General features: G+C 41.3%; 1 protein-coding gene across 2 annotated transcripts in view; it reads right to left on the reverse strand.

Moving 5' to 3' along the window:
* Positions 1-10,207, reverse strand: part of osbpl5 (oxysterol binding protein-like 5) — a 57,606-nt gene extending 47,399 nt beyond the window's left edge. For both annotated transcript variants that reach the window (XM_080002122.1, XM_080002121.1), the window contains exon 1: positions 10,087-10,207. The gene's annotated coding sequence lies outside the window, so the exon portion shown is untranslated. The remainder of the gene's footprint in view (positions 1-10,086) is intronic.
* Between the last annotated feature and the right edge of the window lie 2,189 nt (positions 10,208-12,396).

Consider the following 12,396-nt stretch of genomic DNA (forward strand, 5'->3'; position numbering starts at 1 on the left):
GCAAATGCGACCATGGCGACATTCTATATTATTGAATATCAGCCATGGCCTTAATACCACAGTCAAGAAGTACTGCCTTGAATCATCTCATATAAATAAGAAGTTGAACCTTGAAAGAATCTCTTGAGTTGATAACAGAGAGAGAGAGAGAGAGAATCTAGATAAAATTAAGACTGAGAAGGAATCAAAGAATAAAGCTGGGCCAAAGCACCTCTCAACATGTTGTCTAACTGACTGATCTGAACTGTGGCTGTGAGTCTTTGAGTGTGAGAGGTGAAGGGAAAGAGTGAGCGAGCATCAAGGGAAATAAGTAGAAGGAGAGGAAATCATGGTGACCCACAACGTGACGTAGTTTAGAGGAGAGGTCCCTGGCAACTGAGTGTTGGAGTTCTCTGCTATGTTGTAGAGACTGCTGAGGGCTGATGTCTACGTTTGCCCTACTTTCCGTGGACGGCTCTTGAAAGTTACTGGACCTAGGGCCATAGCAGCACTGCAGTGGACTTAAGTGCATTCATTTAGTTTGTATCATGACCTGGTTTGAATACTAAATTTTCTCCTCCTTGTTTCCTCTGATTTGTATTTTCTTCTCTTTCCCCTCATTTTTTGTAACTACCTTACTTGCTATAATCCCAAACGTAATAAGTAGCTGTTGCCATTGAGAAGCTGTCTAGATTCTACAAACATGTTCATCTTCATCTTCAAGAATTTCACAGCTAAAAATTCAAATGTTGTAATGTTGTTAACCAAAGTAAACAATCTAAACATTCCAGTTGAATCCCAGAGTAATAGAATGTCCTTCGCCTCGATGGAGACATGGCTTTGAAATGTGTCTACAGCCTGGAGGTGTGGGTATATTGTGGTTTAGTCACCAGGTTGATGCCAGATTTCACTCTGGGGTTATTTTTGTCTCAGAAACACAAACTAAATAAGCTTCACACAAACAAAAATAACAAGTGTTCATCATAAATATACAAAATAAGATTCAAAAATGCTAATGAACGTAATGTATTGCGAGCGAACAAAGCGGTCAAATGTATTCTTCAATTCAGAAAACAAGATAAAGATATGATGGTATTCACACATAAATTTACAGGTGGTTCTGCATTTGTGAGTCATTGATCTGCTATGTGAGGATTTCCTTGCAAACATCTGTGGATTTTTGAGACATTCTCCCATTGGATCACTGCCGGTCTGAGTCTGCCCAATCACTTTGAGAGGTTGTGAAAACACCACTATGTTAGATTGCTTTCGGCCAGATAAGGCATAATAGGCATAATAATAATGGTACGTGTGAAACACCTATTCCACAAAATAAATGTGAGTGTGTAAGAAACAGAGACATAATAAATAGAAACTATTATAAAATAGATGGTACACTGGAAATGTAGAATACCAATTCCAATTCCAACACCAATTCCCAGCTTATCTATGTCACAAGACATCTACTGAGGGAAGGAAAAATTGAAAAAACATTAGTACCTTGATAATGTAAAATTTATGTATTGTACAGTTATGAATGGCATATGCCCTACACTTCATACACTTCAATCATCTAGCTCAATTTCCTGAAAGGGAGTTTTCATGTTCCACCGTATTGTCCTTCAATAAATTTGTTTCCACACTCGCTATACTATCGTAGCTTTTCTTCTGTAAAAACTTCCCAACCACCCATCCATGCCCCCCAGCCGCCGTCTCCCCAAAACCTCTTCGCAAAAAAAAAAAAAAAAAAAAAGAGAGCTAAGCAGTCGTGACAAAGTCACTGCTTTCTGATTACAGTCCTACTTTGAAAAACGCAGCCCTTTAAAAGTCAAGCATCTCATCAGCAGCAACCCTCCACTTAACTCCGTCTCCTCAACGCTTCACTTTAAGCCCACTTAGCTTGTTGTAATCACTTAGGCGAGGCCCAGGTAAGTGTAGCGTCTAGTTTGTTGGGGTTAAGTAGATTGCAGATGACCTTAAAAAGCCAAATAATATATCATGCTTTGTTTACAAAGACATTTAGGCAAGTATTCACAAGTCAAAGTCAATGCCTCAGGTAAATAGTGTGTGTTTGTCTAGCAGGGCTAGGACACAACTAGGATTAATAGAACATGACTCAACTAGACAATTTCTGGTGAAATTATAAAAGTGTGTTGGCTCTGTGTGTGTGTGTGTGTGTGTGTGTGTGTGTACCTGGCATTTGAATACACATACATATGTGCCTTCTTTCACGTAAACTAACAGCAGCTTCTTTATGTGCTTTGTTACTAAATGCTATATCCTATGTGTGTCTAGCAGGACTGTGTCCTCCTGCCTCACCTTGTCTTCATCTTCTAGAATTTTAACACCAACTTGCATCCAATTGTAATGCTACATTATCATCCAGTATTGTTACTAAATGCTATATCCTGTGTGTGTGACTGACAATCTGTGTCCTCCCTCCTCAGCATGTCAAGGGAGGAGCCCAAATCTCCAAACACTAAGCTTTATAGGGGGAGAGTTGTGACATCACGTGATGATGGCCCTGGTTGCTGCATATCCTGGGGGGCAGGACTATGTGGGAAATTCCTCAATATGTTTACATGCGTTTCCCTGACGACTGGAGTTGTCTCAAGCAAAACTTTAGCACACAATCCCTGATCAAACCAGTCTTTTTTTTTATATTATATGTCTATGTGACGTGAAAACTGTGGGAGGAGGCCCGCAGCACACTTAATTTTTCACCCCAGACCAGCAGTTAGAAGACACAGGAGAGGCAAAGCAGAGAGGCAAAGCAAGCACCCACTGTTCCCAATGGCAGCAGATTAGTGCTCTTGGGAATAGCACTGGGTCTAAGAGCTCTCAACAGTGTACCCAAATGCCTTGTAGACTAATTACTGCTCATCTCGTGTCCCCTTTCCCCTGGGACCCTGTGTATTTTCTGTCAGCTTTTGTTCTAGGCAGATACAGAATATAACTAGCAAGGGGCAGAATCCATGGGAGTCCTGGACATATTGAGCCCAGAGTCAGCCGCAATTGTCTACAACAGATTCTTACAGCCCAACTGTAATCCTTTCCTCCAATACAAGGCTTTTCAAATTAGTTTAAGGTTTGTAGTAGGATGCATCAAAATTAGCGTAATGTTTGCTAACTGTAAAGTTGGTGAAGAATGATCTGTGTAAAACATGAATTGTAAATGTCAAAAGCTTCACAGTGGGGGTTTGGTCCATTGAAGTAAGGGTGAGGGTTAGCCAGATCCTTGGGGGGTTAAACACAAAAATATATAAATGACTCAGCAGAGGAAACTCCGCGTTGTGAGCAGAGGGGTTCTTTGCCTCCTCCTCACCCATTATTTCCCGATAAAAGGATACTGTGTTGTGGATCACTGAGTGGTCAGGCAGGCTTTGACTTAAATAACAAGAATAGGGGAAAGCAACAAACAAAATCCTCACTACCTATTTGATTACCACTAGAGCTGGCACACAGAGCCTTCAAACACAGCTAGCCATGCTTTATAGGAATTGACAAAGTCGGGGAGACATCACTGCCCAATCACATTGGTTGGCTGAAACTAACCATTGTTTAATTGTCAACAAAGGTCACATATGACTTCAAGAAAAAACTGCAAGACCTGAGCAGTGTGGCATGAATAGCTTGGATTATCAGAACTAAAAAAAAAAAAAGTATTCTAGTCCTCATTACAGAGATTAAGTAATGCTTATGTTTAGCTGCCATCACTTTATTATGAGGGTAGTCAAGTGATGAGCTTGTGCACGTTACGGAAACAGTCCACGCTATGAAACCCGAGGTCTTTCTAGGAGCTGGTTGGCAAAGAGACAGCTATGCTCAGGTATCACAGATCCCCACTTACTGTAATCTAACACAGCCACTTTCCTTTCCTTCCTTCCACTGCCTGCTCTACTGTGTACTACCTTCAACCTACTGTGCACTCTTTCAAAAGGGGCAATCAAATTAATTTCCTAAAGCAATGAAGAGGCATGATATAATCATACTAATGGCATTCAGTAGCCTGCAACTAAAGTGCAAGTTGAAACAACAATGTGAGAATAATCTAGGACACAGAGTGCCAAAGTCAGAGACAATCCTACATAGTCTGTGCAGAGCCTGGTGGCCTCAAAACAGGGCTTAACCAGCCTGATGTTAAGGCCATTATGCAATCAAGCCTCTGGGCAGAACTTCTTTCTAGGGCCTAACCGATATATCGGTAGGCCGGTAATACTTGCCGATATTTTGGTTCCAAATAACTATTGCTATCGGTTGAAGTTTTGCAGATAAAATGCAGATATAGGAACTACCAATGTTTGTTACCACGCATGAACAGATTTAGAAACTCCGAGTCGAAGTAAGTAAAGATATAAATGTTCTTATAACTTTCCATTGTTTAACAAAATCTTGAAATAACTCAATAACGTCTGTGGACATATAATTTTATAGAAGATTAAATGTAATCTTGGAGAATATTAAATAACCATTAAAGGATTGTAAGTGTCGATGGTAAACTGGCGATGACTGCTGCGATAAGCATACTATAACATTATATTCATCCCTGCTAGGGTTTTAACCCTAAATCTTAAATTTTTACATTCCAGACCCCCACCAGAGTCAAAAACATATTCTGTGTTTGTGTCCTCACACATGGAGTTTGCTTGCAGATCCAGAACAGAACGAGTGAAATCGTGTCCATTTTATTTTAGTCCCAAAAGTTTATAGAGTTGATGATATATCTCTGAGGGCTTTCACACGCAGTGATTAGTCCGTTTCAATGTAACCTTGTTGTTAGTAACTTTTAACAATAAGTGATTTCCTTCCACAGAGACACCGCGAGGCAGTCCTCTTTGGACTTGCGCAAGACAGTTCTAACTTTTAGAATAAAGTAATAAAGTAGCAACAAGTGTATCGGCTCTCACCAGCGATCTCTCCGTCATATCCTCCTCTAGCCATGCGTGAAACAGGGCTCCTACATTACCCACAATGCAATGTCTTAAAGCGACAAGCCCCGTCATTACCTGCTTTGTTCTCCCCTACAGGATGTGTCCTAGAACTGTTATTAAAAAGACAGACAAAAACAAAACGGTAACAAATTAAGATGAGGGATTTAAATCATTATTATTATTTTTTTTTTATAAAATACTACCAGTATTTTCATTTTAGATTTGTTACTTTAATGCCAAGTTCACACTACGTGATTCTGGCCTGATTTTCCACTCGCCGACAGGTTTTTGAAGATTGCCGAGCAAAGCCCCAGATCGGAGGAAAATCCTAGTGCGCTCCTGTGAGCGATGAGCGTGTGGTGTGAAGTGCTCACAACGCGATGCGACAGCTCGCAGAGTGCTCGCCGTTGGCTCGCAGAGATCTGGTCGTGTCGGGGATTCCTCTTGGTGAAAGATCTTGTAATGTGTGACTCCTGTCGCAGATCAGTCATGTAGTGTGCAAAACACAAGACTGCAAGATTTCCGATCACAAGACAGAAAGTTGTGTAGAGTGATGAGTACAGCGATGATGACTTTGAAAGTCGTGTAGAGTGCCCATGGCATAAATAAACGTGTGTACAATGCCATGAAGGAACTGGACAGAGTGTAACTGTTATTTGAGGTATTATTTTAACAGTTCAAACTGATTGTATTTGAGTTAGTTATTAATTGAAAATATGTATTTTATCATACATTCAATGTTATTCATACACATTCATTTTTTTCCCGATAAAGGAATGTTTTCCGAAAACCATTTATTTTCTGCCAAAAGCTGAAAATATATATATATTAAAAAAAAATGTTTTGCCCCTTAAAATTCTCTATCAAAAATCCATAACTTATTTTATAACAAAACGCTCCCCTCACTCCAAATGTTTTTAAATGTGTCAAACAGTGATGAAGACCCATGTTTGTTGTCCCGTAAATCCAGTGGAGGGGCCACTGGCAAGCAGTTTATACCGCAGATTAACAGCATCTAACATCAGGGACACGACAAAATCTTTGTGCCTGGCGTTGCGCTCTGCAGCAGCTTTTAGAACTGATGAGGAAAACAGATGACAACTGATGAGCTTGGTAACTACTTAGCCTTGATTAAATCGATGTGACTGTGCACTGTAATTACCAGGCACGGCAGAGTCTAATAAGACACTGCATTCATCCAGCAATTTGAAACCCTACAGTAAATAATGGCTTCAATAATAGTCTATTCTTAGCGATAAAAAAAGAATGGCAGTGAAATGATGGAGATCCAGCGCTCAAGTCAGACAGTAATGGCGACATAATTGTTGTTTCCTGAAAGGCAGTTGGGAACAGAACCCCCTGAATAACTTTCAACAAATCCCCAATTTTTCCCCAATTTATCTTAAGAGTTCTTGTTGTGTAATGATGTCTATATTTTCTTTGTGTAAACCTGCACACAATTCACCAGTAAACACATTAAATAGGTGTTAAAATACCATGCTTTCCTGTGCATTTTACATACACAGTCATAACATATAAAACATAATTTATATTTAAGGCTTTAAAGATATTACTCAGAGGAAAACCTCTTACTGTGTTGTATTGTATTTTCCTTCTTTCCTTGATGGATTCTCACAGATTTCCTCCAGGGATCAATTAAGAGCTACTTGTCATATTTCTAGAGCAAGGCTGAAAGGAGAAATAATGACACAAACACAGACCCCAGAGTAATACAGAATTATATACTGCATATGATTGTATCTTAATGTGTAGAATGATTTTTTAAAAACTGCATGTTGTGCCCCCAGTGCAGATCCTTGCCAACAGCGAGGTAAAGTTTGCACAGTTATGCGAGTGGCAGACCCATAGATCAGGCTGGATTTGAGTGACAGGTAGATATTGCAGAGCTACCAGCGTGAGAGCGCCCTTCCAGTCTCTGCCGATGTGAGAAGAACAGTGGGTCTACCGTCTGACAACAACTCCATACAAACCAACCCGCTGAGCTCACCTGACCCACGAAACCACCTCAGGGGGTCGAAAGCCTAGACTGTGTTTGAGTTGAAGCAGAGACTCTCTGAAAGGGTGACATAAAGAGGGGGGAAAAAGAGACAGTTTGCAGGAAAGAAGCCACAATGACATAAATGTCTTGGCTTCTCAGAGAGGACCTAAATTAGAATAACAACGCCTTTCTGATACAGAGAGTCAAATAAGATGGCATGAGAGAGTGAATAAGGTTTATGCAATATTTATTCAAAAGGTGGTTGCCTAGAAACATTGTAGGGAGCTTACAAACGGTGCTACGACAATCAAGCATGGGGTATTCTTGCCAGAAGAAAGGTATAACTAGGGATTAGTTGACTAGCCGATTAAACGCTGCTACCCACACTAGTCGGCACCAAAAACACTAGTCGGTTAAACTTATGAAGCCCTATTAATATTTTATTAATGTACACATTTAAATTATATAATGACAGAATTTGCACTGAAATGTGGTGAACGGAAGATCGTATTCCAGGTGTCGGACTCCCCTTGTTAGGGACCCCTCGTCGGGTGCATTTCCCGGGGCCACGGACTTGGTTACTTGCTGCGCCTTCCCCGTTTCGGCGCACTGCCGGCCTGCCTCCGCCCGCTCTGTCGGGGAGGTGGCGCTTGAGTGCGTGCGACATATACACGAAAGATGGTAAACTATGCCTGGGCAGCGGTATTTAAAATACGATTTGGTTCTTGAAGAATGTGAATAACGGTTTCAAATGGCTCTTATAATATACAGAATTTTTTTTTTTTTAATATATGCAATTTTTTTGGGGACTTTTAGACTAGTCTACGTTTAAACTTCTGATTAAATGTCAGGGAAATTAGTTGTTAGGAACATCCCTAGATGTAACAGAATCAATTAGTGCCGTTTGTCTTGACAGCTCTCAAGGCTCATGTCTCTTCACCTATTTACACTTTCAGAGTTAGAATAAAGTGACATTTCCCAACACGGTGCATAAGCAAACTTTTTCTATCACCTTTACGCTTAAGTATGATAAAAAATTACAAGCAAAATTAAAGAATTCTCTCAAGGATATTTAATTGACATTTACACAATCATTATTTGTTTCTTGTTCTCTAATAATTTATGAAAAACAACATTAAAAGACAAGCATCTTTAAAACTTTCAAACACTAACACAGTTTTTTCCCCTCTTAAAATGTACCTGAATAATCTTGAAAGCTGTTTTTTGTTTTTTTTTTACATTTACTTTGGACGGGGGAGTTTTTTTTCCCTCAGAAGTATGACATCCTGTGACAACATACCTGTTTTACAGCACACAGGCTAAAGGTCACTTTTTGGCATTAAATTAACACATAAAATAATATCATTCACTACAATAAAAAAGGGAAGGCTAGCATTTGGCCATGCAAAGGAAACCTTGGCACACCCAAAGCTGTGAATAGTGACTATATTCTCTGGGGGCAGATCGAGACAGATTCAATATGGAGCAGTATTAGCCTAGATTCTTCCATTAGATGCTGGGGAAAGCATTAATGTACCAGGGCAGAGCATCTTTTGCCACTGACCAGTCTGACATGCATGTCTGAGTGTATAAATCCCTTGTCATCCTGAGCACAAACTAAATACACAAGATCAACTAGATTTATACAGTATATATATATAAAATCATTAGCCCAAATCCTGACCTTTGTTCTGACAGCATGACCTTAACATCTAGTCTGCAGGTCAAGCCCAATGTGTTTGGATTGTGCTTTTTCTCACTATTCTACTGTAGATAGTGTGGACAGAGGCTGTTGCTGTTGCTTCCCGACAGAGGATGCATTGATGAAGGCACACTGCCCCGAGGAGGTGACTCAGAAGACTCCCCACACTCGCACCATCTCTGACTTTTCCCACATCCCCACTGCATTCGTCACCCCCGGCGGAGGGAAGCCACAGGTCTAGTTGATAGGTTTTGGGGCCAACACCGTTAAATTCTGCCTGATTAGTGCAACAGATTCACATCAACTCTCAAGGATTAGATTATACTGGCACAGCAGGATTCCTGTCAATACTGCTCCACTAACAATCCAATACTGGGGAAAGTTGGTAAACTCGCAGATTTAGATGTGTTATATCATAGACAACTAGACTAGGGAAATAATTAATACCAAAAAGGATAGGTAGGTCGTCTTTGTTGGGTGGAATCCAACCTAAGTCCCAGAATTCCATTTGAAACCTGAATGTGGGGTTTTCTTTTGACAAAATGATTTGACGGATTACCACTTTAATTCAAAATCCACCCACAAAATGAAAGATAATGACCTCCTCACGTTCTACCTTTAGTGACCGTAACCAGAGCCCCTTCTGCTCGCATTCATTGTCTAACCTATGACATAAAACCATAAGATGATCATAATGAAGAATGTATTCGTTTCCAGACCACCATAACATCAGCTTCAGCAAAAGGGAAATAACACGGTAGGTTTACAACATGGGCTGTTCCTTCACGTCAGAATCAGGCTTTATTGGCCAAGTATGCTTACACATACAAAGAATTAGACTCTCATAAAGGTGCATGAGTCGTACAGATGTATTCAACATGTTCATAAAACACGAGGGAAGTTTAAGAAAAATTGAAGCAACATTAGAGAAGAACATGTAAATACTGTTGACTTAGGTAGGATCTGTAATAAGCAGCAATAGACACCAATTGTAATTCTAATAATGGTATACAAATATTCGTTCACGGAATGTCCACAGACATATCCATTGAAAATCAACCCAGGAGGCTAAATCCAACGTAAAATTAGAGATCGGGGATCCCGCAGAGCCCTCCACCACCCTGGTCTGGGTTCATGTTGACAGGCTGAAGCCCCAAACCCCACGCTCCGTCCGGCTAACTGGGTGTTTTAGCTGGACAGCGGACCAGCGGCGCCGCTGACAGTCCAACAAGACAAATCCCGATCTTCGCCTCGATGGGTGTGACCAAATATATCAAATTCGCCTTTCGGGTGCGAGCGAGCTGTATCCAGAAAGGCAGAAAACGCGTCGCCGTGCCACCCAGCGCTACCGGAGCTAGCCGACGTTAGCTAGCACGTCACACCGTTAAACCAAACGCCGGATAAAATAGCGGTTCGGTTTCCGTCCGCGGTGTCGTTCCCGTGTTATTTCATCAGACAGCGGTGGGGAAACTTACTTTTCAACCGTTCGAGGTCGTCCACGTGTAGGTTTTTTTGTTTTTTTTCTCTCCCCCAGACCCTTTCCCTTCCCCGCGTCGCGCTCCGCAGCCCGCTACTCCATCGGACGCGGCGGTGAGGCGCGCACTGCCGCGCTGCGGAGCGGCGCTGGGCTGGCCGAGCGGAGGGGCTCGTGCGGCGTTCACGTCACCACGGGAGAGTTGGACGCGATCGTCGTCGCGCGCCCTAGAAATGCCCGCTTTGCCTCCGCTCAACTCGTAAATACCTCTATTCGTTGAAGGTGTTTTCCTTTTATATGAGGGGTTTTTTTTTTTTTAATGGAACTCTCGGTGGAATGTTGCAAGTCGGTTTAAAAAAGTTAATCAATAATAACAACCGATGCGGGCATACTGTTGCTGCGCGTAAGCAGACGCGAATCGGAATTCCCACGAATCCCCTTGGCGTGAAGGCAGCATTAATACGGGGGATTTCTAGCGCCCCCGATGTCAACAGTTTGTTACAACTATTCCAAGCGGCGTTACGGTCGTTTATTCCATCAATTTACAGTTGTGTTGGGTTTTAACAGCTGATTAATGGCTGAATTTGAAATGATCTTTGGTACATCCGTGGTCTTGTTCCCGATGCAGCTGTTCTTCAGGAGGGGCAGTGCCCATCCATTCCCATTATACAGTCATGCACAACCAATATGTCTATCAAGTAAAAAAAAAAAAGAGTCATTTATTATACCACACAGGAGGCCTTCTATTTGGTCGAGGGCGGTAAGACGGGAATAGCGGATAGACAAGAGTAATAGTGGGAAATTAGAAGGGGATGCATTTCCTAATGCCGGTCCTCCTTGGCCCTTGCCCACATCTAAGGTATAAACTCCATGACTTGCAGCCCAACATAATACCTCACAGCGTGTCGTAAGCATAGGCCTGTCCCCGCCCGGAACAATAGAATAAAAACAAAACCATGTCATTCTGTAAAAAAAATAAAATAAAATACAATTAAAAAAAAGAAAAGAAAAAGCAAAATCCCCCGCTTCCAGCAGATACAGAAACAGCCTTCATTATTTATTCAGTCTTTGAGTGTGCACTTATCTGCCTGAAACAGTCATACAGTAGTTGCTCTGAATAATGCAGAGGTGTGCCAGCTCAGCCCTCCCCTGCAGCAAAGCCCCTCTATTCCTGACACGGTGCCGTCGCTCCGGTTTGGATCCCTCGAGTTCCAGAAGCAGCTTCTTTCAGCTGTCGCTCGTTTCATTTTAATTTTCATTTATCAGCGTCGTTGTTTTTTTTTGGGGTTGTTTTTTTTTTTTGCTGTGCATTAGACTAAGCGGTTTAATGAGGGCACAATAGAGCAGTCTGGACAGGTGCACTGAACAGACATGCAATGTAACACACACCATAGGCTCTCTCAAACACACACACACACACACACACACACACACACACACACACACACACACACAGGCACGCACGCACGCACACACACACACACACACACACACACACACACACACACACACACACACACAGGTATAGGTGGTCGATAGTCATCTAGAAAAATTGTATATTTATATGTAACAGAGTTTAGATGAGATTATTATTATTATTATTATTATTATAAATTAGGGGATGTATATACGTACACACATTTCGAATTTAGATGAAAGGAAATCAAATACATAGAAATGTTTTGAATTATTAGGGCACAATATTACGGGGACAAAATTGTGAGATTAGTTATGAGATTATGGGGATGCTAAATGTGTCCTGACGATCCCGGTGTCCTGATGATGCTGGTGGGTGTGTCTTTTAAACCACCCACACACACACACACACACACACACACGCACACGCACACACACACACACACACACACACACACACACACACACATACACACACGCACATAAATATGGAGATAGAGAGAATTAAAACATACCAGCCTCTAATCATATTTCAAAAGACATACACAACATTTTTCACTCCCTCTTTCTCTTTTCCACTAATCCAGTACATTAAAACATTCTAAAAAAACATTATTTTGCCAGCAATTAATATACATTATAATATAAAAGGCAGTAAAACATGGTTATAAAACAATAAATTAAAAAAAACAATAAAAACAATAAAAACCCAAAGAAAAAACAGTGCCTTTTAAAACCGACATAACCACACACTGGTCCTGGCAAATATGCCCTTCTCGGGAAAAAAAAAGTCCGTGCTCCTCCCTGGGTTCAAATGTCACCAAAATGTCAAAAGATGCAGCAGCTGTGAGGCGCAGCAGAAGGTGACATAACGTGGGTAGTGGATTCTTGTAGA

Source organism: Zeus faber (assembly GCF_960531495.2).
Source record: "Zeus faber genome assembly, chromosome: 6".
NCBI lineage: Eukaryota > Metazoa > Chordata > Actinopteri > Zeiformes > Zeidae > Zeus > Zeus faber.